At 49.0% G+C, this 22,218-nt stretch overlaps 2 protein-coding genes and 1 long non-coding RNA gene across 8 annotated transcripts in view; 1 reads left to right on the forward strand and 2 right to left on the reverse strand.

Moving 5' to 3' along the window:
* TMEM229B (transmembrane protein 229B) overlaps positions 1-1,473 on the reverse strand; it is a 38,392-nt gene extending 36,919 nt beyond the window's left edge. The window contains exon 1 of the transcript XR_015721795.1: positions 1,135-1,473. The gene's annotated coding sequence lies outside the window, so the exon portion shown is untranslated. The remainder of the gene's footprint in view (positions 1-1,134) is intronic.
* A 2,911-nt stretch (positions 1,474-4,384) lies between these two features.
* LOC148107689 (uncharacterized) lies at positions 4,385-19,466 on the reverse strand. Its single transcript, XR_015721720.1, has 3 exons — positions 19,132-19,466; positions 6,493-6,733; positions 4,385-4,736 (listed from the first exon to the last, which is right to left on the reverse strand). It is a non-coding gene; the product is annotated as an uncharacterized LOC148107689 (long non-coding RNA).
* Positions 19,467-20,152: 686 nt separating this feature from the next.
* The window catches only part of PLEKHH1 (pleckstrin homology, MyTH4 and FERM domain containing H1), a 48,029-nt gene continuing 45,963 nt past the window's right edge, over positions 20,153-22,218 (forward strand). For 3 of the 6 annotated variants that reach the window (XR_006781956.2, XM_045810322.2, XM_045810326.2), the window contains exon 1: positions 20,154-20,353. The gene's annotated coding sequence lies outside the window, so the exon portion shown is untranslated. The other 3 variants (XM_087856045.1, XM_045810325.2, XM_045810323.2) reach the window with 3 other exon arrangements.

The following is a 22,218-nucleotide window of genomic DNA, read 5'->3' on the forward strand; positions in this document are numbered from 1 at the left end:
AAGACAGTATACCCCCAGGGCTAGCCTTTCAGCCCTAACCTTTACCCTTCTTCCTGGTTACAACAAAGAGAGAAACTCAGGCAGTCCGATGACCCAAGCCTAAAGGCCAGAGTCTCAGCTCATTTGTTACTGGGTGCTGAGAACACAGGAGAATTGGTGAGCAGAGCCCCCAAGATTACATTGGCACAGCTCCCTGGGGTCCTGATCTCTTTCTCTGGAGAGGGTTTGAAGTGGCATCAGAGCAACCTAGCACCCTAAGCCCGGTACCTGAGGCAACCAAACATACCCCTGAGGAAACCTTGGAGAAAGTCCCAGGAAGGAAGGAAAGGGGGTCAGCTTCTGACCAGGCCCTGAAAGAGGGAAAAGAAGACACCTGGGAAAGAGGCCAATGTCTCCCTGCCCTTGCCATGAAAAGGGCTGTTATGGTCCCCATCTCAACCCTGCATCTCCCACCGAGGATCTCGAATCAGAGAGGGCAAATGGAGAGCTGGCGGCCAGGCGGCTGGGCCGGGCCCCAGGGCACTGACTCCAGGTGTGCAGTCCACCATCACCCGGTTTTTCCATGCACCCCGGGGAGAAGGCAGCAGGGTCATCTTGGCACGGTTCCATCCCCTTCAGGAAAGTCCTCAGCCTCAAACTCAAGAGGGTCGGTGTTTCTCACTCCCATGCCCTGGCTCCCTAGCTCCCACTGAAACTGGCGCCCCCCTCCGCGCTCCCAAGGCAGCCTCAGAGGTGCTCTCCGCCCGGAGGAAGGGGGGGTTGTCAGCCTTCCCGGCCGGAGATCCCCGCTGGCCCCTTCGCCCCCACACACCTCCCGGATACCCCTTTGTTTCAGGCGGGGAAAGTTGCCAACGTGCACCTTTTCCCCAACACGCCCCCTTGTGCGCCCATCCCCCGCCGGGAAGCCAAGCCCGGGCGCACCTTCTAATCTGCGGCTCGCTCTCCAGCCGGGGCAGCCGCTTCGAAACCGAAAGCAAAGAGGAAGCGGGATCCGGCAGCACCCCCCAGCCCGGCCGCCCGGTCTTCCCCATCACCACACCATCCCCGGGCCCCCCGCGCTCGGCGCTGCCCGCCCGGCGCGGCCACCTCTACGGGCGGCGAAAAGGCCTCTCCGTCGGCATTGGGGGCACCTACCGGTGCGGGGCCGAGGCTGCGGGCAAGGGCAGGGCAGGGCCGGCCGCCTGCCGGGCGCAGGTGCGGCCAGGAGCGCCGTCTTCCCGGCTCGCTCCCGCTCCTCCTCCCGCGCCGGGACTCGGGGCGCTCTCCTGCGCCGCCTGCTCCCCGCCCCCACGCCCGGAGCTGCGGCTCCCCCCGCGTCGAGTTGCCGGCCGTGCCTCCCCCACGCCGCCGGTCCTCCCGCGCCGCACCTAGTCCCGCATTGTGTGGCGGCGCCCGCCGTGGCGGCGCGGGGCCCGGGGGGCTGCAGCCGCCGGTGCCCGGGCCGAAGCGAGCCCCCGGCGGCGGCGGCGGCGGCGGCACTCACCCATAGTACGGATGCTGTGCAAACTGCACATGCTCGCGTCTGACAGGCGCGCTGCCTCCGGCCCCGCTTAACTCCTTGCTCGCCCGCGCTCGCCCGCCGGGTCCGCTGCCCCGCCGCCCCCGCCGCCTCCCGCCTCCGGGAGTCGGCCGCACCCCGGGCGCCTGGAAGCGCGCCCTCCGCCCAGGTCGTGGCGCAGGTGGCTGCAGTGCAGAGCTGCTCGGCCCTCCCTGCCCCTGCCTCCCCGCCTGCAGCTGAGGTGTCCGCAGGAGCCCCGGGGGAGAGGACTGGCCCGGGCCCCTCACCTCCCAGCTTGTAGGAGTTGCGGGGACTGCGCGTACAACGTCCGCTGCGGGCATCCTGCAGGTCTCGGCCACCTGAGGGCCACGGACCACGTGGTGTTGCAGACCCACTCTGTGCCAGCATTGTGTTCCGTGCAGTCCATTCATTGAATCAGTCCTGCAAGGTCATTTTTATTGCCCCCATTTTTAAGATGGAGAAACTGAGGCTTTGCCTAAGGCAAGGTCTGAAGCTCCAAGGCCCACGATTGGTTTATACTGAAAAGATTAAACGCAGGTTGTTCTTTCTGAGGTCAGTCTAGATTTCTTCTCTTAGGTGAAAAAATAATGGATGTCATCTGGAAAGCCTGGAGATTCAGGAATATGGATCTTGGGAAATGGGAGAGAGGGCCCTGATGTCAGGCAGTTCAGAAAGGTCCTAGGTCCTGTAGAGCGACTAAGCAGGGTGTAGGAATGTAATCCAACCCCTAGCCCCACTCCAAGCTGGGTATGTTCTGACACTGGGTATGGCAGCCAAGAAGAAAGGACTTTTTTGGTTTGTTTGTTTAATTTATAGGTAATGACCCCTGGGGTTGTCCTTTTGTAAACAGTCCATTCTGAGGGGGCAGGTATCCTTTTCTAATTCACACACAGACCTCAGGTGTGCCTAGGCCTGATCTCTCCTAGCCCTCTAATCTGTTTTTCCCACATGTCACAGTGACCAAGCGTTCTCACAGGTCCAGAGCACCACTGAGTCTTCAAAGAAAAGGAACCTGAAGATCCAGCTGGTCTCCCCCAGGCTGGGTGAGAAGCTGGGCTGCTTGCCAACTACCTGAACCTAATCTGATCCTATGTCTTCTAATCGCTTGATGGGGCTGTGGATCCTCCGACAACCTCCGGTCCCTAGCCAGGATATTCAAAGATCAACAAAGGTGTTTCCAACTAGGGATGGGCAATGTGGACAAAGAATTCTAAGGCCATCCCATCCACACCTAGTTCTTAGGCTGGCTGAGTCATTCTTTGCAGAAGGAAAGCATTGGGGTTCCATGGGGGCAGGAGTTGTGTTAGATTTCTCAAACCAGTGTAGGAAGTACAGAGCCATGCGGTGCCAGTAGCAAGATCTCTTGGCTCCCCTGCATTAGTTTCCTCCTTAGTAAGTATGTTGTGATGTGGGAATGCAAGCGGGTGCAGCCACTCTGTAAAACAGTATGGAGGTTCCTCAAAAAGTTGAAAATAGAGCTACCCTACGACCTAACAATTGCACTACTGGGTATTTACCCCAAAGATACAAATGTAGTGGTCCGAAGGGGCACCTGCACCCCAATGTTTATAGCATCAGTGTCCACAATAGCCAAGCTATGGAAAGAGCCCAGATGTCCATCAACAGATGAATGGATAAAGAAGATGTGGTATGTGTATACATAATGGAATATTACACAACCATCAAAAAATGAAATCTTGCCATTTGCAACAATGTGGATGGAGCTAGAGGGTATTATACTAAGAGAAATAAGTAAATCAGCGAAAGACAATTATCCTATGATCTCAGTGATATGCGGAATTTAAGAAACAAGGCAGAGGATCATAGGGGAAGAGAGGAAAAAATGAAACAAGATGAAACCAGACAGGGAGACAAACCATAAGAGACTCTTAATCTTAGGAAACAAACTGAGGGTTGCTGCAGCGATGGGGGGAGAGGGGATGGGGTAACTGGGTGATGGACATTAAGGAGGGCACGTGATGTAATGAGCACTGGGTGTTATATGCAACTGAGGAATCACTGACCTCTACTTCTGCAACTAATAATACATTATATGTTAATTTTAAAAAACAAGTATGTTGTGATGACCCAACGATATAATAGTCCTCAGTATACAGGGGGCCTTCGATAATAGGAGAGTGTTTTCTGCGGGGAGTAAGGCGGGGAGTTGACAGAAGGGATCGGAGCTACAGCAAGGCTTGTGGGCTGTCCCTGAAACACTATCCGAGAGACAAGACAGCCCCCTCTCAGGAACATCTTAGCAGGAAGGGGCTTCAGTTAGTCTGGCAGCAAAGCCCACCTACTGAAGAGGGACCTTCCTTGTGCCCTCTTCCCATCCCTACCTTGTGCCCTCTTGCCTCCCAGGCCCAGTTCTCCTACTCGGCTTCTCAGTCTGTGGCTGATAGCTGACCCCTGGCAGGCTCGCTCCCTGGCTCTGGGAGGCAGCATTGCACAGAAGAACACAGAATGGGCTGTTAAGGCAGAAGATCTGAATCTCGGGGGACTTATCCTAATGGACAATATTTTAGGGCCCACAAAAATGTTTAAATTTCTTTTAAAATCAGAGACAAGGGGCGCCTGGGTGGCACAGTGGTTAAGTGTCTGCCTTCGGCTCAGGGCGTGATCCTGGCATTATGGGATGGAGCCCCACATCAGGCTCTTCCGCTATGAGCCTGCTTCTTCCTCTCCCACTCCCCCTGCTTGTGTTCCCTCTCTCGCTGGCTGTCTCTATCTCTGTCAAATAAATAAATAAAATCTTTAAAAAAATAAATAAATAAATAAATAAAAATAAAATCAGAGACAAAAAATAAACTTTGAGATCAAAGAAGATGTTTTCATATATAATATTAATATTTTCATCCTTAGTATAGAAGCCAAGTTGCCAGTTACAGAATCAAGAAGAAGGCACAAGGCTCGGCTCAGCCGGTCTCTACTGTAGCCAGCTCTGCCATGGACTTAACTGCACAATCTAGGTTTTCCTCATTCCTAAACTACGAATCCTTGCTTCCTAACAAAAATTCATATAACGCCTTACAATTAACATACCTTTTTCTCTTTGGGTAAGGCAGCTATTTTAACCCTCATGTTATAAATGAGGAAATCGAGGCTCAGAGAAATTGCATGGTTTGATCAAGGCTATACTGCTAGTACAGGCAGAATGCAGGTCAAACTCAGGTCTTCTGACACTCCATCCAAGGTCCTCTATGTCTGTCTGCACCTAGAAAATTTCAAATAAGATTAGGTATGTACAGGACGGAGCCGTTAGCTCCAGAAGCAGACCTAAAAATAGCATCTGTGGCAATGGTGGGTCCCCTGGCTTTTCACCCAAAGAACGCTGAGACAAACTTACCGTGCTGTGGAAATGGGTGGGGAGGGTGACCCTGGGTGAAGGTAGGCACAGTCATTGTAATTCTAGTGATTCAAGTACAGATTCAAGGTAGAAGGCATGGGGCAGACCAAGCCCTACTGAGCTAACACACATGAAAGGATGTCAGCCCCTCCTTTGTCTTCCTGTCTTATCAAAGCAGGCTGGGTTTGAGTCCAGACTCCACATCCTAGCCAGATGTCTTAAGGCTATTTATTTAACCTTTCTGAGGCTATATCCTCATCTACAGAATAGAATGGAAATAATCCCAACCCCCTGGCTGTCATAAGCATAAATAAGATAATTTTAGATATTTAAGCATATTGTTAGGCACATATACACAGTGAAAGGTCCTGCCATTATAGGCAGTTAATGGTAATTCTTGCCACATCTCTCTTCTACCATCAGGTTGGAGAAAAAGAGAGTCTTTCAAGTGTCTTTGCAGTCTCAAAAGTGCCTTGAATAGGTTAAGTTCTCAGCCATATTTTCTGAAAGACAAGACCCCTTCTACTAAGCAAACCATCCATAAAGGGGTTGCTTTTGTCCACCATAAGTAATTTTCTTGATGACTTTCAAGAGAAACAGAAAGACTTCTGTATACTTGTTAGAGAGAATTGGTTCCCTGGGGTTGCCCTCTGACCGCAAGTCAGGAGAGATGTGGCTCAAGAGGGTGATTTCACTGAGGGGACTGGCCCCTAGCCAGATCAGGAAGGACCTGGGAGCATGGAAATTGGAGGCCAAAGCGGTAAGTGGGGTAGGAGCAGAGGAAGCATGGAAGCCAAAGCCAATCTCAAGATTAGAGTGATGTGGACCAGCTTTACAGGAAGACCAGCTGGGTGAGAGACAACTGGAGGAAACTCAGGCCACCGATCTTAACAGGCATACGGAAGTCTTTCTGTTTCTCTTGGAAGTCATCAAGAAAATTGCTTGTGGTGGACAAGAGCAACACTTTATGGATGGTTTGCTTAGTAGAAGGGCAGAAAAGTTCTAGCCTTTCAGAAAATATGGGCATGGTCTTAGCAGTAGGAGAGGAGGTCAAGACAATCATCTGGAGTTTGAAAATGGGGGAGTCTCTTTGTAAGAGTCCCTTCTGGAAATAGGAAGGAAAGAGTCATAAAGAGACTAAAGAGTCAACCTGCGTCATTTAAGATTCTTTGGTTGCAAGGAACAGAAACTGGCGTTAGCTATCTTAAGTTTAAAGGGAATTTCTTGGAAGGATATGATCAGCTGGCTCACAGATTTGAAGGGAATGATGGCAAAACAGACTCAAAAAGGCTAGAATGAGAACAGCTTTGGGATCCCGGGTAGTAGAAGTAACTGAGAATCTTCTCAGGGCTCTGCTGTTAAACAAATGGACTTCAATTTTTTTTTTAAGATTTTATTTATTTATTTGAGAAAGAGAGACAGAGATAGCGAGAGAGAGCACGAGCAGTGGGGAGGAGAGGGAGAAGCAGTCTCCCCACTGAGCAAGGAGCCCGATGCAAGACTCGATCCCAGGACTCTAGGATCAAGACCTGAACCGAAGGCAGACACTTAACTGACTGAGCCACCCAGGCGCCCAGGACTTCAATCTTTTTATCACTTCTGCTCCTGTTAGAGTCAAACTTACCCAAGTTGAGTCAGGCATCCAACTCTTGGCCAGGGAAGGGCCTGCAGGATCCTCTGACATAGGCGGTACCAGCTCCCCCATCATGATCGAGAGGTAAGCAGTGAGCGTGAAATCAAGGAGCAGTTTCCCAAAGGAGGCCAAAGGCTGCTACGCAGCCCCATACAGCAAACGTCCATGCCATGGGGGAGGCAGACAGCGTGCGGAGTTTACACCTGACTCGGTGCCCCGGTAGAGCTCTTAGCTATGAAAGAAGGTGAAGAGAGAAACATATAAGCCTCAAGAAAGAAGCAGGAAGCTCTGAAAAGTACCAGGACAGGAAGGCATAGGTTGCTGAATAAAATCACTGCTCGCACTGGGGGTTGGTATAGAGCTGGAAACGGGCAGATGTTATATGGACTTTTCCAACTCTGAGCTGTGCTCGGGAATGGCTGAATTGTGATAAGGGGAAGTGAGTTGCAAAAGATTGTTACAATAGGCCGGTGATGGGTATTAAGGAGGGCACGTATTGCATGGAGCGCTGGGTGTTACACGCAAACAATGAATCATGGGACACTACATCAAAAACTAAGAATGTACTGTATGGTGACTAACATAACATAATAAAAAATTATTATTAAAAAAAAAACCCAAAAGGTTGTTACCAATGTCCTCAAATGTTTACAAAATGCCTCTGAAAGAGGAAAAGGGGTACCAATAGAGGGGGAAGAGGTGTTAAACCCCTAGAAAATGGTCAATTGACTGCAGATTTATCAGGAGTCTTGCTCTCCATATGTCTATGTGGGAAAGGGGTATGAACTTTCAAAGAGCTCTCAAAATAATGTGTGTGTTCCTACTTGGGGATATTTAAAAGTCATGTCCTCTCTCTTTTTTTAGTCATCAAAAAGAAAATGCAACAGATAAGGACTATGCAGTATTCATGAACACCTCGAGCCTGAAAATGAAGAACTCACCATTCTGTGGTAATGTGAATTCATCCATAAAGCATTAAGACATTAATGTGTGTGCACTAAGACAGCCCTGGAAATTAGTGCAGTTTCATGAGATTAGCAGTAAATTAGGGGAGGAAAGGCTAATGCTAAAAGAAATCAAAGTGAAAATATGAAAACATACATTAAAATTACACTGCTTCATACTCCTAAGTGTTGAGTTTAACTGTGAAGGTTGTAAATTTGGTGGTGGTGGGGGTGAGATAGAGTTCATTATAAAACTTAGGAATCATGGAGAGAGCCACCCCCACTCCCCAGCAGCTCTCATTTCCGACTGAGCAGTCAGCCCAGGTGCTGGGCAAATTGGAAAGAATTTCTGCCCTGGAGATTAGAAACCAAACTCCAAGCTGGTCACCTCCCCTCCGTGCCTCCCTTTGCCAGGATACAAGGAGCTTAGTCGTCTGAGGAGGGACAAAGGGATATTGTTAAGGCGAGCCCGCTTATGAGAAAGCTTTGCAACTAAAAGCTTTTATGCTGCTATCTAAGCCATTCTGCCTGGGGGGACACTGTGTGCCTGTCCCGACTTCACTGTATCAGTTCAAAGAGAAACTTCATCAGACACAGTGATTGCAGAAGGATATCTTGGGACTTGGCAACACTAATAGGCTAAGAATTTCTATCACAACATCTCATCCAAGTCTCAACTCTGGGCCCCACTAGGTCCTGGGATGGGTTAGAGTGGGAAAATCTTTCTTTTTGTGAATCTAAGACAAAAGGTCTCTCTCTGCCTTAGGAGCTGGCTCTGAGGCAGCCCAGCTTGGAGGTGGGGTGAGGATGGGGGTGGGGTATGCAGATCACATCACCAAGGGTAGGAGAAAACCTGTTTCAATTCTTTTTACCCTCCTTGTGTTGGCCTTTCTAGGAGAACTCTGCCATCTTCAGGAAAGGCTGCATAAGCCTGCAAGGTTGATGATCCCAGGGACTCCAAGTTGTCTAGGGAATTAGTTCAATTAGGCGTTCTATTCGTCTCAGATGCTAATTAATTAGTAAGTATGTATTTAGTTGTCTTCTCTTCCCAAGCACAGTGCTGTTGTGAGGACTGAACCTGACTTCAAGGAACTTGTTATTCAATTCCACAACCATTGATGCACCGTGCACCGTGCTGAGTAAGGATCAGGGTCACTCAGGCAAAGAGACTGAGACCTAAGCACGTGGTTATGAGAACAATACAAATGGTCTCTAAAGACAAAGCATTATTCCCATGCTCCTAGCTTAAAATTCGGTACCTCCCATGCATGGGAGGTGGAATGTTGGAATGTTGGAATGTTCCATGCGTGGAAGTTCTGTGATTATTTGTGTTCCACGATGTGGAGCTATTTCCATGACCCAGCTCTCCCTCTGCCACACTCCGTAAAGAAAACTCTCCACCTTGGTTCAAAATTGACTAGTATATGCACATTTATACACTTTTTTCTGTCAAAAGATTCTGCCCCTCTTTCTTGCCCACAGCTTAGGTCAAGGTTTGCTTTCTCATATGTCCTTCAGCAAGATACATACCTAGGAAGGAAGCAATGCTATCTTTGGTGGATTTTCTTTCCTATCTGTGGATTGTTATGTTGGGTATATAGAGCTGTGATCTCCTCCAGGGAAGATAGAAGGGTCTGGGGACAGGGAGGGATGGAGGGTGGGGTTTCCTATGACACAAAAAAAGAACACGGCAAAGAACACAGCACTGCTGAGTGCTCTGCCTGGAACCTTATGTCTGTGTGCGGAATGCACAGGCTGAGAAGCGACCAGGTAGCTCAGGGGCTTCATCTTGACCCAGTAACGGCCCTTTGGGGTGTTTGTATAACGGGAAATTGCTACTATAGCCTATCTCTGAGCTTTTACTATTTAAATCCAAATTCTTGTTCTAGGAAGATACGGTGCTCAGGTGGTCCCACTCCTGTTGCCACTTGACAACCAGGCTGAATAGAGTTGGATGATGTCCGAGAAATCCAAGAACGTCAAGGGAAAGGTCTGAGGGTCTCCGGTACTACCGTACGGAGTGTGGATGAACATGGGTGAGTGTGGAGGAGTGAGAAGTGGTGGAGGGAAGGAAGACAGATTTCTCCTTGAAATCATTCACTATAGTGCTCCTGCCCAGAGCCCCATGAAGTCAGTCCTCTGGATTACATCCAACTGGCCACATGTTCCTTCTTCCCTCAAGTGGAGAACGTGGCTGAATACATCATTTCCCTTGCAGGATGTAAATGGGCTTGGATTAGAACTAGGCCCAAGTTAACTCTGTCCCCAGACTTGTGTCTGCTCCTTCAAGACCTGGACGACTGCCAGACCACAAGAACACAGTGCAGAACAGGAACCTAGTAATGCTATTGTGGTCGTAGCTTAATTGCTCTGAAGAGGTAACAGGGATCCGGGAGACATCAAAAGCATGCGAGTCCCCTCTGATCTGAATTGACCCCCAATTCTCCCAGGTGTCCACTTGCAATATCCCTCCCCAGGACCTTCACCAGTTTGAGGCCGTGACTCAAAGGGGTTGGCATTAAACTTGAGGGATGGGAAGTGACGAGGGCAAATTCTGGCTCTTTGACTGGCAGACTATTGAGTTAGTTGTCAACTTCCCCAAATCTCAGCTTTCTACATTACTGATGAGATCAATACTTGATAAACATTTTAATAGCTTTATTAGAAAAATGATTCATACTCCTTGCAAAACATTTACATTATATAGAAAAGAATAAAGCAGAAACTAAAAACATTATACCAAATTTCTACACCCAAAGATAATCACTGTTAATGTTTGGGAAAAAAATCTTCCACTCACATTTATGTACATGGATATATATGTAGTTCTACATGCATATAGTTTTACATAAAATAATTCATATTAAATATACTTTTCTAGAAATTGTTTCACTTGACATTAAGAAATGAATACCTTTCGGGGCACCTTGGTGGCTCAGTTGGTTAAGCGTCTGACAACCCGCTCAAGATTCTCTCTCCTTCTCCAAAAAGAAAAAAAATCATAAACTATGTCATGGAAAGCAGGGATTTGGAGTGGAGGAAAAGGTCTTAGAAAAATTTTAGTGATCCTTATCTATAAAGAGCTTCCGATCTTAGGTATATTACTACATATGTACATTATCTTCCACTGGTTTGAATGGCGAGGATATTTAGGGAAATTTCTTATTCTGAATATTCTAAGGGATCTATTTCAACACTAAAATTTTGCTTCCCAAAGAGCTGGGCTCTTCCTGAGTATTTTTTCCTGAGAGATCCTGAGTCCCCGTAGGAACAATCCCCTATGCCCTGTAGGGAAATTGCTGCTTTTAGGATCTGACCATTCCAAAGCCATCTGAGAGTCTCCCCCATGGCCAATGGAGCAACATGTAGTGTTTGGAAGGAAGAACAGTCATGTGTTACCCCTAGAGCAATGCCTGTTGCCTCTGGTCCTAGGAATCTGGGTGTTCTGCTCCATCACCAACCTCCCTTCTTATGTATGAGACATGCTGGCTCTACCTGATTCCTTTGGGTGGTCCCCACACTGTAATTGGAAAAGGACCCTCTTCTGATCCTGAACCAGGAAATTCAGAACGTGGAAATGCGGAAAAATTGCATTTTGGAAAGGTGCACTGTCCGTACCAACTCTCCGAAATCTCCACAGCTCACTTTTATGTGAGCAAATCTCCCCATCTGTGGCTTCCTTCGGTACCCTGAGTTGCGCAGTCTGGTTCTAGCTCCACGTCTCGTCCCTTTATCTGTGGCAGAGCTAAGATGATCCTTAACCTGCAGCATGGACTTCTGCAGTGAGACTTTTCCTGGTCCCTGCTCTTGCGCCGTGACTAGGTGCGAGATGCTTGGAAGAAGCGCCAAGCTCATGGTCTGTGCACTGCTGAAGACAAGTGTTCAGAGCTGGGAAGGGGAGAATGTTTTTTACATCTTTCTCTACTTTACCTTCATCTGTTAGTACCACTCAGTTTCTCAGTCCCCTTCCCTGAAACCATGCAACACTGAACAGGAACAAAGTATGCAGTTTAAGGTTTAAAGTTCCTACTTGAGACGGAAGTTAAAGCCCCACTAACCACCTCCTTTCAAGGTGACCAAAGCATACACTGGTCAGATCAGAAGGGAAGAGATCTGACTCTAGGTGTGGCTGGGAGAAGGAATGTTGGAGCTCGGGTTCTTTAAGAAAATACAAGCCATCCTGGGGCACCTGGTTGAGCCGAATCTTGGTTTCGGCTCAGGTCATCTCAGGATTGTGGGACTGATTCTCACATCGGGCTCCATACTCAGTGCAGAGTCTGTTTGACTTTCCCCTCCCCTCTCCCCTCTCCCACTCTCTCTCTCTCTCTCAAATAAATAAATAAATAAATAAATAAATAAATAAATAAATCTTAGAAAAAAAAAAAAAGAAAAGAAAACAAGCCATCCTAACCACTAGATGGCGCTGAGAGATAGCCTCCCCTGTCCTGGCTAGTTGCTGGCCATGTTGGGGACTTTGAGAGGGAAGACTGTTTATGTCACTTTGACTAAACCCCCTTCATAAAAAGGAGCTGGCAAAGAGGGCTTCCAATAGGATCTGAGACCTGACACTTGTAAAGCCCCTGAGTCTGGGCATGACAGATGAAGGTTTGATTGGTCAAAGCAGATAACTGATGGATTGATTTCATACTAAACCCCTGCGGGAAGGAGGGAGGAAGAGCTGCAAGGGTTGGTCTTCTCATTCCAACCAGGTATTTCACGTCTTGCCATCCCTGTGGATTCGGGGGCACTTGTTGGCTCACTCTTACAGGAACCCCCCAGCCTGGAAGGTTTCCTGCAAGGGGGCTCCCGTGTCCCTGAAGCAGAGGGACTCCTACCCACAGCCCTGCATGTAGATCTCCGCCCTGTCAGGTGAAGCAGCCACTCAGAGGAGAGGAGGCCGAGGGGCACAAAGAGGCCCTCCACGGTTCAGTTTGCCCAGGACTGAGTCACGTGTTCCTTGATGCTCTCCCTCCCCTCCTCCCCAGTCCACAGTGGACAGTCACCAAGCACGTACTCAATGTGTGAAAGCAGAACCCTAGCCCACCAGACCTCTCCCATGGTCTGCTGTCAGCTGAAGAAGTAATAATAAGGCCAGCATCTACTCAGCACTTGCTATCTGCCAGTACTGAGCTACGTGCCAGAGCTGGAATTTCAACTCTGGAGGTAGAATCCCAGAGGCGACACACTGGCACCTTGAGAACTCAAGTGTCTGAGTGTGATGAACAAAAGGGGGCCGAGGTGCCAAGACTGGCTCCCTGACTAGCCTGAGTTCCTTTGGCTTCTGAGAACCCCAGAGTCTCTTCCTGCATGGGCTCCCTAGGCTGCTGGAGCCTACCGCTGACTCGAAGCTGGTCCCTCCTGCCCCTGAAGCGAGCAACCTTTGCTTTCAACTGTGAGGAAAGCAGATGGAGAAATAAGACAGTTGGTTTAAAACCCTGACGTTCTAAGTTCTAAAAACGATCAAGGTTAAGCGTCTGCCTTTGGCTCAGGGCGTGATCCCGGCGTTCTGGGATCGAGCCCCACATCAGGCTCCTCCGCTGGGAGCCTGCTTCTTATTCTCCCACTCCCCCTGCTTGTGTTCCCTCTCTCACTGCCTGTCTCTCTCTCTCTGTCAAATAAATAAATAAAATCTTTAAAAAAAAAAAAATAAATAAATAAAAACGATCAAGAATCCCACTTAGCTGGCCGGATTTACCCAGTTCTCATTCCCCGAGCTCTATCGGCTCCCCACTCAGCTTCCCTTTCTCCCTCCCTGCCACCTCCTCTTCTCCCTCCCCACCCCATCCTACTGAGCCCCCCTCTGCCTGGCTCTCTTGTTTGGGGAGCTTGCAGCTGCACTGGACAGATCATTTTGCATTGATATATGTTGTAATTACATCAGTTCTGCCCTGTGTTCCCCTCTGGAGCTGTTGTTCCTCTCCGAGAAGATCGCTGGCATGTTGGAATATGATGTGTGACAAACCAGTCAATACCAGGCACCCTTTGGTCTAAGGATCATGGAACTACCAGACCCCTGGGCCTGCCGATCTCAATGTGCAGGGCCTCAATCCATGTTTTTAATCAGTGGCCCCAGGGTTTTATGATAAAAGGTTAGATGGGAAATCACTGCCTTCCCTCTTATCGGGGTCCTTCTTGACCAGCCCTTCCTTCTACCCATTGCTCTTTGTTAGCTTCTAAGTCCCTAGTCTTTGAGCACCTTGCTAGTCCTTTATACCACCGTTTAGGAACACTTACTGGGTGCATATGCTACGCCGGACACGGGGAAGACCCTTTATCTCCATCTTTGCAACTACCCTCTAAGGAAAGAATACTGATTCCTGTTTTACAGATTAAGACTCTCTCCCTTCCCTGCTCTCTGCCTGGCTCTGTTGGGCTCTGTCTGGCTCTGGGACCCACAGCTGGACTGATAGATCATTTGTCATGCTCCCCACTGGGAAGACCCAGGATTCAAGGGCAGGCATGTCTGGTTTCGCAGTCTGTGTCCTGAGTTCATTGGTCACACTTGCCACACTTTGTTTCCTCACACAGTGCCTGGAAAATGGTAACTACTCCATAAATATTTGTTCCTGAATAACTGAATGAATAAATGAAAGAGTCCATGCCCAAAGTTAAGACAGCCCCACCCAATACACACACACACACACACACACACACACACACACACACACACACAGAATTCTACCTCTGGACCATTTCATTTCCTTCCTACCCTGCATCTCTCTACATGTCTGATCACTGCCTTACCACCTGAATTGGACAATGACTCTGAGCCTCTCTGCCCCAGCCCATGGTTGCCCTGACTGCTCCCAGAGATTTAGCAGTAGACATAGCCTCCTGAATTCTTGGTAACCCAAGAGCTGCCAAGCTCTGCCCCTGGCTCCTGCGAGAAGGCCGGACCAGGACTGGGCCCTGGGCTCCTGGGCTCCTGAGGCCCCTTCTCTGTCTCCTCTCCCTCCCTTTTCCTCTTAGCCTCCTTCCAACAACTGAGAACAAGGCCCTGAGGGCAGAAGAAGGGGTGCTTGATTTGGGAGGGTTTCAGTGAAGCAGGAGGGGTTTCTCTGGAGTCCAGCGCCCCACTCAGAGAATGCAAGTGGTGCTGGGAAGTGGGGTTTCTAGAATGCCCAGGACATGGGAAGATGAATTGTCCAACATTTCACCAGTTCCCCTAGTGTTATTACTGTCTCTCAAGACATCTTTCTTATCTATTGCAATTTTGCAACAGAGAGAGCTCCTTGAGATACCACCACCTCTTGACCTAGTAGAGTAGATACTAGGGACCTGGGAGAGTATCTGATAAACATTAGACCTCCAGCAAATATTTGTTCAAAAAATGAATAACAAAAGCTACCATTTATATAGCATTTGCTATATGCCAGACACAATATTATCTCATTTAATCCTTTCAAAAACCGTAAGAGACAAGAATTGTTATTATCATCATTTGACAAATGAGGAATTAATTAAGCACCTGCCCCAAGGTTACATTAGCACAGACATGGTATAGATGGGACCTGAACTGATGTCTGGCCAGTTCTGTGGTCTTCATTCTTTCCATGGTACTGCCCAGGAAACTAAGCACAGAATATTATATTGACTCTGTTATATTGACTCTGTAGGAATTTATTTTTTAACTATTTCAGCCTAAAACACTTGCTGTGTGTGTATAAATGGACTCTCCTCTAACCCCTGGAGGGGTTGGTTATCATCTGAAGTGTTCTAATCAGGAAGCCGCATTCTGGAGGGTGGTTACATAAGCACTTCAAATGGCATCAAAGCCCACACTAGTGGGCTGAATGTGCTTGAGATATGCTAGAGGTTTTCAAAGGAGGAGTTAGCCAGAAAGACGACCTGGGCCCTCAAATGAATAATGTGCAGGAACTGGACCAGGCCAACACCCTGGCTCCCTTGAGGCAGGTTGTAGGAGTTTTTGTGCTTGCTTGCAAATAAACGTCTGTGTGACTGGCAGAATTTTGGCCGTTCTTACTACCCACCTGCAGGAGGTTATGGAGGAGGAGACGAATGGTCTCCACTCATCTCTCATCTCCAAGGGCCGCGAGTATAGGAACCTGATCACCGCCGAAGGACCAAACTGGTTCAGACCTGTTCACGGTGAGTGGCCACCAAGGCCTCTCAGAAAAGTAAAAGGAGACCCTCAGCTTCAGGGACCCAACTGAGCCTTGGACTCTGAGCACACAATGGCTTTCTTCCTCTCTCTGTCTGCTGTCAAGCCACTATAATAATAAGCGAACATCAAACAGGAATGAGGTTTAGGTGTGGTGAGTACCATTTCCGCATGGACCTGTAGAGGAGTCTGGGGGCGTGGAGCCTCTCCAGCAGCCTCCCACCAGCCTTCCTGCTCTCTCCTCTCTCTCACTACAGCACCAATCAAAGATGGTGGCCAAGATGGCTTTTTCCTTATTTCAGTTTTGCAAAGTTTCCCTCTGCTGTGATGACTCTCTCATAGTCCTGCTTTTTCCTCTAATTCTCAAATATTCCGACCTGAATGGTGGCTGTGCTGAGGAGAAAATTTCCCCACTTCACCACAGGACAAACTGAGGCCAGAAGCAAGGAGATGCTTTATCCAAGCTTACAGTTGGGCATCTAACGGAATATCTGGAACAACTTAAAAGTCAGCTATCATAAACGAATGAATGAATGAACAAATGAATGAAAGAGAAGGACAGAGGGAGGGGGAAGAGAAGAATATCGGCATCAGTTGATGTTACTGTCTGGGATGTGGTCAGTGGCCAGTTTGACTCAGTATCAGATCCATGGAAGGCCACAGAGAAGGTGACTTAAATCTGAAAGATTACGGAGAGCAGATAGTGTCTCGACATCTCAACCCTTAATTCCAGGGTTAAGTTATGGGTAGGCCAGCCTGGAGGTCCATAGCAATTCATCCCTGCGATGGGGTGGCATGGGGAGGGCTGAAGCTGAGGTGAGGGAGGAGCCAGGCTTCCCTCACTGAAGGCCGCACGGCTGCCTCTACTGACTGGGACCAAGGCAGGAGGTGGAGGAGACACCAGAAATTCAACCAGAGTTGGTGGGGAGTTGGGCATAACCTTCCCGGGCTGCCAGCATGGGATGGCTGGGGTCGGGCAGAGGAGGCAACATCAGCAAAGAAGGCCGATGGGACAATCCCTAGCATTAGATGGGAAACTCTGCCCCGCCTGTGACCTTCCCCGCTAGCCTCGTTATTAATGACCTGCAGCCCCTGAGGACTAGTAGGCTCTAGAGTTATGGGAGGCCCTCTCTCCTTGGAACGGAGGAGGGGATGAGCCCATTCTCCTGTAGACATCTGGTGAGTATAAGGTAGGGACTAATAATAAAAATTGAAGAGCTATAAAACACAGCTATAAAGGACACTACTGGGACAATTGGGGAAATTTTAATATGGTCTGTATGGTAGATGATAGTACTGTATCAATGATAGGTTTCCTAAGTGTGATAGTATTAAGAGAATACCCTTGTTCTTAGGAAGGTACATGTTGAAGTATTCAGGGGTAAAAGGTCATGATGTGTACAACTAACTCTCAAATGGTTGAGGAAAAGAATGATACAACATATTACATATAATATGCTAAAATATATGTAAGTATATTAAAATATACACAATACATCATATAATAGGTAACATAAATATATAATATAATAGATATCATATATGTGTAAAGACAGAGAGACCAAATGTGGCAACATGTTAACAACTGGTAAATCTAGGCAAAGAGTATATGTCCAATGCACTGTTTTTTGCAACTTCTGTCAGTTTGAAATTTTCAGATAAAAGCTGGGGGGGAGGGGATGTTTGAGGGAAGAAGAATGGCCATCACTTATTAAACAATGACTGGATCCCAAAATTTATGTAACTCCACTATCTGACTTAATCCTCAAACCAACTCCAGAGAGAGACATTATGATTGGTGTATGACAGAAAAGGAAACAGGGTCCCAGGGAGGCTAAGGAACTTGTTCCAGTTGACAGAGCTGGGATTGAGATAGAGCCCAAAGGAAGGGGGAGTTCACAGGGAGGAGTGCGGTGGGGACACCTGAGGCTAACACTTCCTTGAGCCTTTCTGTGTGCTAGCAGCCTTTTAAAATCATCCACGCACACGACCTCATTTAATCCTCCCTTCCTAAAAGCTTTGTACTGTGTGATAAATCACTTAATTGGTGTGGTGGGAGGGAAAGGAGAGGCACTCAAAACACACTGATCGAAGTGTAGGTGGGTGCAGTCTCCTCTGGGGGCGATTTGGTTTCATCTATTGAAATTTAAAATTTATATTGTGTTTAGAACCAGCAATTCCACTTCTAAATATTAATCCATAAGGATAGTCATAAATGTGGACCAAGAAGTATGTACCTAGATATTCACTGTAGCAAGGTCTGTAACAGCCAAAGATTGGAAACATCCTAAATATCCGTTATTAGGAACACTAGTGGACCCCTAAAAAAGGAAGCCCCCTCTAAGTGTGCTGATAAGCCACACAGAGCCAACAAATGGTAATGTGAAGAGGAAAAAAGCAAGGGATGCTTCCTTAGTGTTGAAAAGGTGATATAAATAGATACATATGACTATATATAAAGTTGACCCTTGAACAATGCCAGGGTTAGGGGCACCAACTTCCATGTAGTCAAAAATCTGAGTATATCTTTTGACTCCCCAAAAACTTAACTAGTAGCCTACTGTTGACCAGAAACCTTATTGATAACTCAGTTGATTAGCACATAGCTTGTATATGTATTAAATACTGTATTCTTACAATAATACTGAATTTTTCTTAATTTTTTTGGTATTTCTAGATATGTGGTTCATCAGCAAGTTTTTTTAAATTGTTGCAACTCTCCAAAAAAATTTCAAATATATTTATTGCAAAAGATCCGTGTAGGGGCTCAGTTGGTTAAGCATCCAACTCTTGATTTTGGCTCAAGTCGTGATCTTAGGGGCGTAAGATCGAGCCCCGCATTGGGCTCTGTGCTTACTGGGCAGTTTGCTTGAGATTCTCTCTCTCTCCCTCTCCCTTTGCCCCTCCTCCCAAAATAAATAAATAAATCTTCTTTTAAAAAAAAGAAAGAAAAAGATCCATGTATAAGTGGAACCGCGCAGTTCAAATCCGTGCTATTCAAGGGTCAACTGTATATATATATATATATATATATATATATATACATATGCATATGAATGAATATGTATTTATGCATACTTTATGCATAAAATATCTTGAAAGGAAATTCTGTGTTTGGGAAGGAGTGATATGGGGGGGGCAAGAGCAAGATGGGACGTAGACATTTTTCACTGTTAGCCCTTCCATATTATTTGAAATGTATGTGCGTGATTAGCTTTTCAAGGTGAATGAAGGCATGAATGAATGAATGAATGAATGAATGAATGAATGAACCACCCTTAACCAACTCTGGAAGACTTGCTTTTGGGCTACCTTAGGCATCTTCCTGAGTGTTGAAGGGATAGCAGAGGCCTGCTTCCCACAGTCTGGAGTTGATCTATCTCAATCCCCAGGCCCTATGAATCCATTTGCAAGTTCAGCCCCTGGAGTCCCATTGGCCCAGCTGAACTTTTGCCCTTGGCTTCCTGAACTATTGGGACCAGCTTTCTAAAGTATCTGGGCTCTTAAAGTTGTGCATGAGAATTGCCTGGGGAGCTTGTTAGGCAGGTAATCTAGCAGCCTCACCTCCAGAGATTCAAATTCAAATTTGGGGTGGAGCCAGGGGATCCTTCATCACCCCCTGGAGTGAGTCTTCCAAAGCCACTCTGGAGAACTGGGCCCTGGTGGTGGTTGCCTCTGTTCAGGCCTGGACAGAAAGCCTGCAGGATTGGGGAAGAAAGCAGTTTGGAAATGTGGATCCTTCCCTGTGATATTCTCCATATTCATGTTCTTTACCAAAAATTGAGTGTTCCAGGGGCACCTGGGTGGCTCAGTCAGTTAGGCATCTGCCTCCAGCTCAGGTCAGTCCTGGGATGGAGCATCGGGTCTCAAAGGGAGCCTGCTTCTCCCTCTCCCTCTGTTCCCCCTCACCCCTTTTGCCGCTCCTGCTCTGTCAAATAAATAAATAAAATCTTAAAAAAAAAAAAAAAAAAAAGGTTGAGTGTGGCAATCCCCTCTGGCTGTGGGATTGTATTGGTGAGCTGAGGGACTGAAAGCCCTTGAAGAACAAGGGTAAGAAGACCTCTCTGCAGCGGCCCAAGCTGTCCTGTTGGCCTTCTGGCTCCATGGCCGACTCCTTTAACATAAACAATGCATACACATACATACATATATACATACGCAAGCAAGTTACCCTCTGCTTTGCAGGGACTTTTTTTCCCAAATTACCAATCAGGTCTGGCAGTGGGAGAGATTTTCCAACAATCTTCTCCAAATACCCGGGCGCTGCAGTTCTCACAGGTTGCCAGCAAATACTGGAACCTCCTCGTGGGGAAAAAGGTCTGGTCTTGCGCCCCATCCTGTGAGGGTCCCACGCTGGCCGGGGGCTGAGCAGGTCTCGGGGCACCCGGCCGCCCTTCGCGGCAGCCGGTGCGGCCCGCCCTCCCCCGCGGAGAGCTCGGGGCCAGGGCCGGGAGACCCCGCCGCCCTCCCCGCCTGCCCCAGGGACGAGCCGTGCGGTTGCGGAGAGGTGGGAGGCTGGAGCCTGCTGAGGTCATTTCCTGTGCCTCTCCCCGAGGCGCCCGAGGAGCCGCGCCAGCGCTCGGCCTTTAAGGAGCTGGCGGGGAGGAGGGGGCGCGGCGCGGCGCTGAATGGGGTGCCGCGAGGCCCGGCTCTGCTTTGTGCGGCCAGCCCGCGGGCACCGCGCCCGGCCCCCGCCCCGCCTCGCCCCGCCCCGCCCACCGCGACCCCTGCAGCCGCCGAGCGGAGACCCGGCGGCCGCCGCGGAGTCGGGCTAGAAGGACGCAAGGTCAGCGGCTGGGCGCGCGCGGAGGGCGCCCGGGGCCGGGTGGGCGGCGGGAGCGCCGGCGAGCTGGCGGGAGGTGAGCGGCCGCGCGCGCCCCGCGGGCAGGGACGGGCTCGGGGGTGTGCGCCCGCCCGGAGGGCTTTGGCCGGGCGGAGAGGACCGGGTTTCTGCGGCCGTGAGGCGATTCCGGAGCAGGTGCCTCCCCACCTGGCGTTGGGGGCGCTGGCCGCCGCGGTCGGGCTCGGGGCACCCGCGGCGCGCGGCGGGGAGTCCCCTTCCTGGGGAGGAGCGGGAGTTTGGGACCGGCTGGAGCCAGTTGCCCCCGGGAAGGGCCCTCGGGCGCACTTGCAGGCTTTCCTCCGCGTTGCCGGGGCGCCCGCTCGCTTCCCCCCTCCCGCTCTCCTCGCCGACTGCCTCAGGTAATCTCTTCTGTGATTTCTCGGTGGTTCTTTTAGGGATTCTGTTGGGTCAGCATCGGCTCCTAGAGGCAGGTCAGCCAAGCAGAAAAGAAAACAAGTGGGGCACTGAGTGACAAGCAGGAGCTTTGTGTCCTGGGAGCCTTAGAGAGGACTCTGTCACCAGGGACCAGGGAGCCTTAATGGGGGTGGCAGGGCGGTGGAGACCTGCACTTGAGAGTAGAATCCGCTCCCTGCGGGATTTCTCCCTGCCAGGACATCCCTGTAAGCTTTTACTGTGAGTCCGTCTCATAAAACTCTTTGGGACAGAGCCTTCGTTTCAGGTAAAACTTATACTCGAAAGATCAGTTTAATAACAATTTCACCGGAAAAGTCGTTTCCTTCAGCAGGCTTTTTGGACTGTCTTCTGTGCCAGACTCTGTGTATGGTAATGTCACTTAACACTTCATAGAACTAGTGTTTCTAGTGTTTCTGCGTGCTATTATCCCCATTTTACAGAGGAGGAAACAGACTCGGAAGAATTGTGATTTACCCAAGGTCATATAGCTAAAAAGTGGAAGAGGCAAAACTCAAACCCAAGCCTCCTAAATTCCAAATGTGGGGTGCATCGTCAGCCCACCTCCCCTCCCATAGGCTGCTGAGGGGACCTGCTTAGAGCTGGGTGATGGTGGGGGACACCCTGTGGCCTCAGACTCATGGAGCCTAACAGCTGAGTTGAGAAAATGTGGTTCCGCTCTGCGCTCTTCAGGAGTCAGCAGCTGCGGAGAAGAAGCTTGTGCCTCCTCCTCGGCTCCCCCATGGTGCACTGCTCCTTCTGTCCTTCTCTCTGTGAGGCTGTGTATCCGCGTGGGGAACTCTGGGCTCCTTATGGTTTGAAGAGTGCTTTGTACCTGCTGATGCTAAGGTGTGACGATTCCCGCACTCCCGATCGGGGTGAGTTCACAGCAGGCTGGTGTGGAGCCACCAGCCTGCGTTCTCCGGAGAGTCAGCTGAGCGCTCTCTCCCTTCTGTCACATTCAGAACTGACCTCCTCCACGGGGAAACAGGCACTGGTTGCTGCCTGGTGTATGAATTCACATAGTCTTGGGGAAGGCAGTTTGGACTATTTGGCCATTTTAAAATGTCTGTCACTTAACCCTACAATTCCGTTTCCGGGACTTTATCCTTCAGATATACTCCGATGCATGTGAAATGACGTATTTGTGTTGCAACATTGTTTGTTTTAGCAGAAGGTTTCAAACAACCCAAACGTCTGTCAGTAAGGGACTCTTAAATAAAATCGTGTAATGCCTACAGAGTAGAATACAATACAGCTGTTAAAAAGCATGGAGGGAAGACAGGTCAGGTATGTATGCTGATACAGGAAGATCTCTGTTATAGGTTAAGTACAGGGTGTGTAGCGGGCCACCATTTGTGTTTGTGTACGTGCACGCAACCTCTCTATGAAAGCTT

The sequence above is a fragment of the Ursus americanus genome, chromosome 26, assembly GCF_024610735.1.
Source record: "Ursus americanus isolate L20-20 chromosome 26, mUrsAme1.1.p, whole genome shotgun sequence".
NCBI lineage: Eukaryota > Metazoa > Chordata > Mammalia > Carnivora > Ursidae > Ursus > Ursus americanus.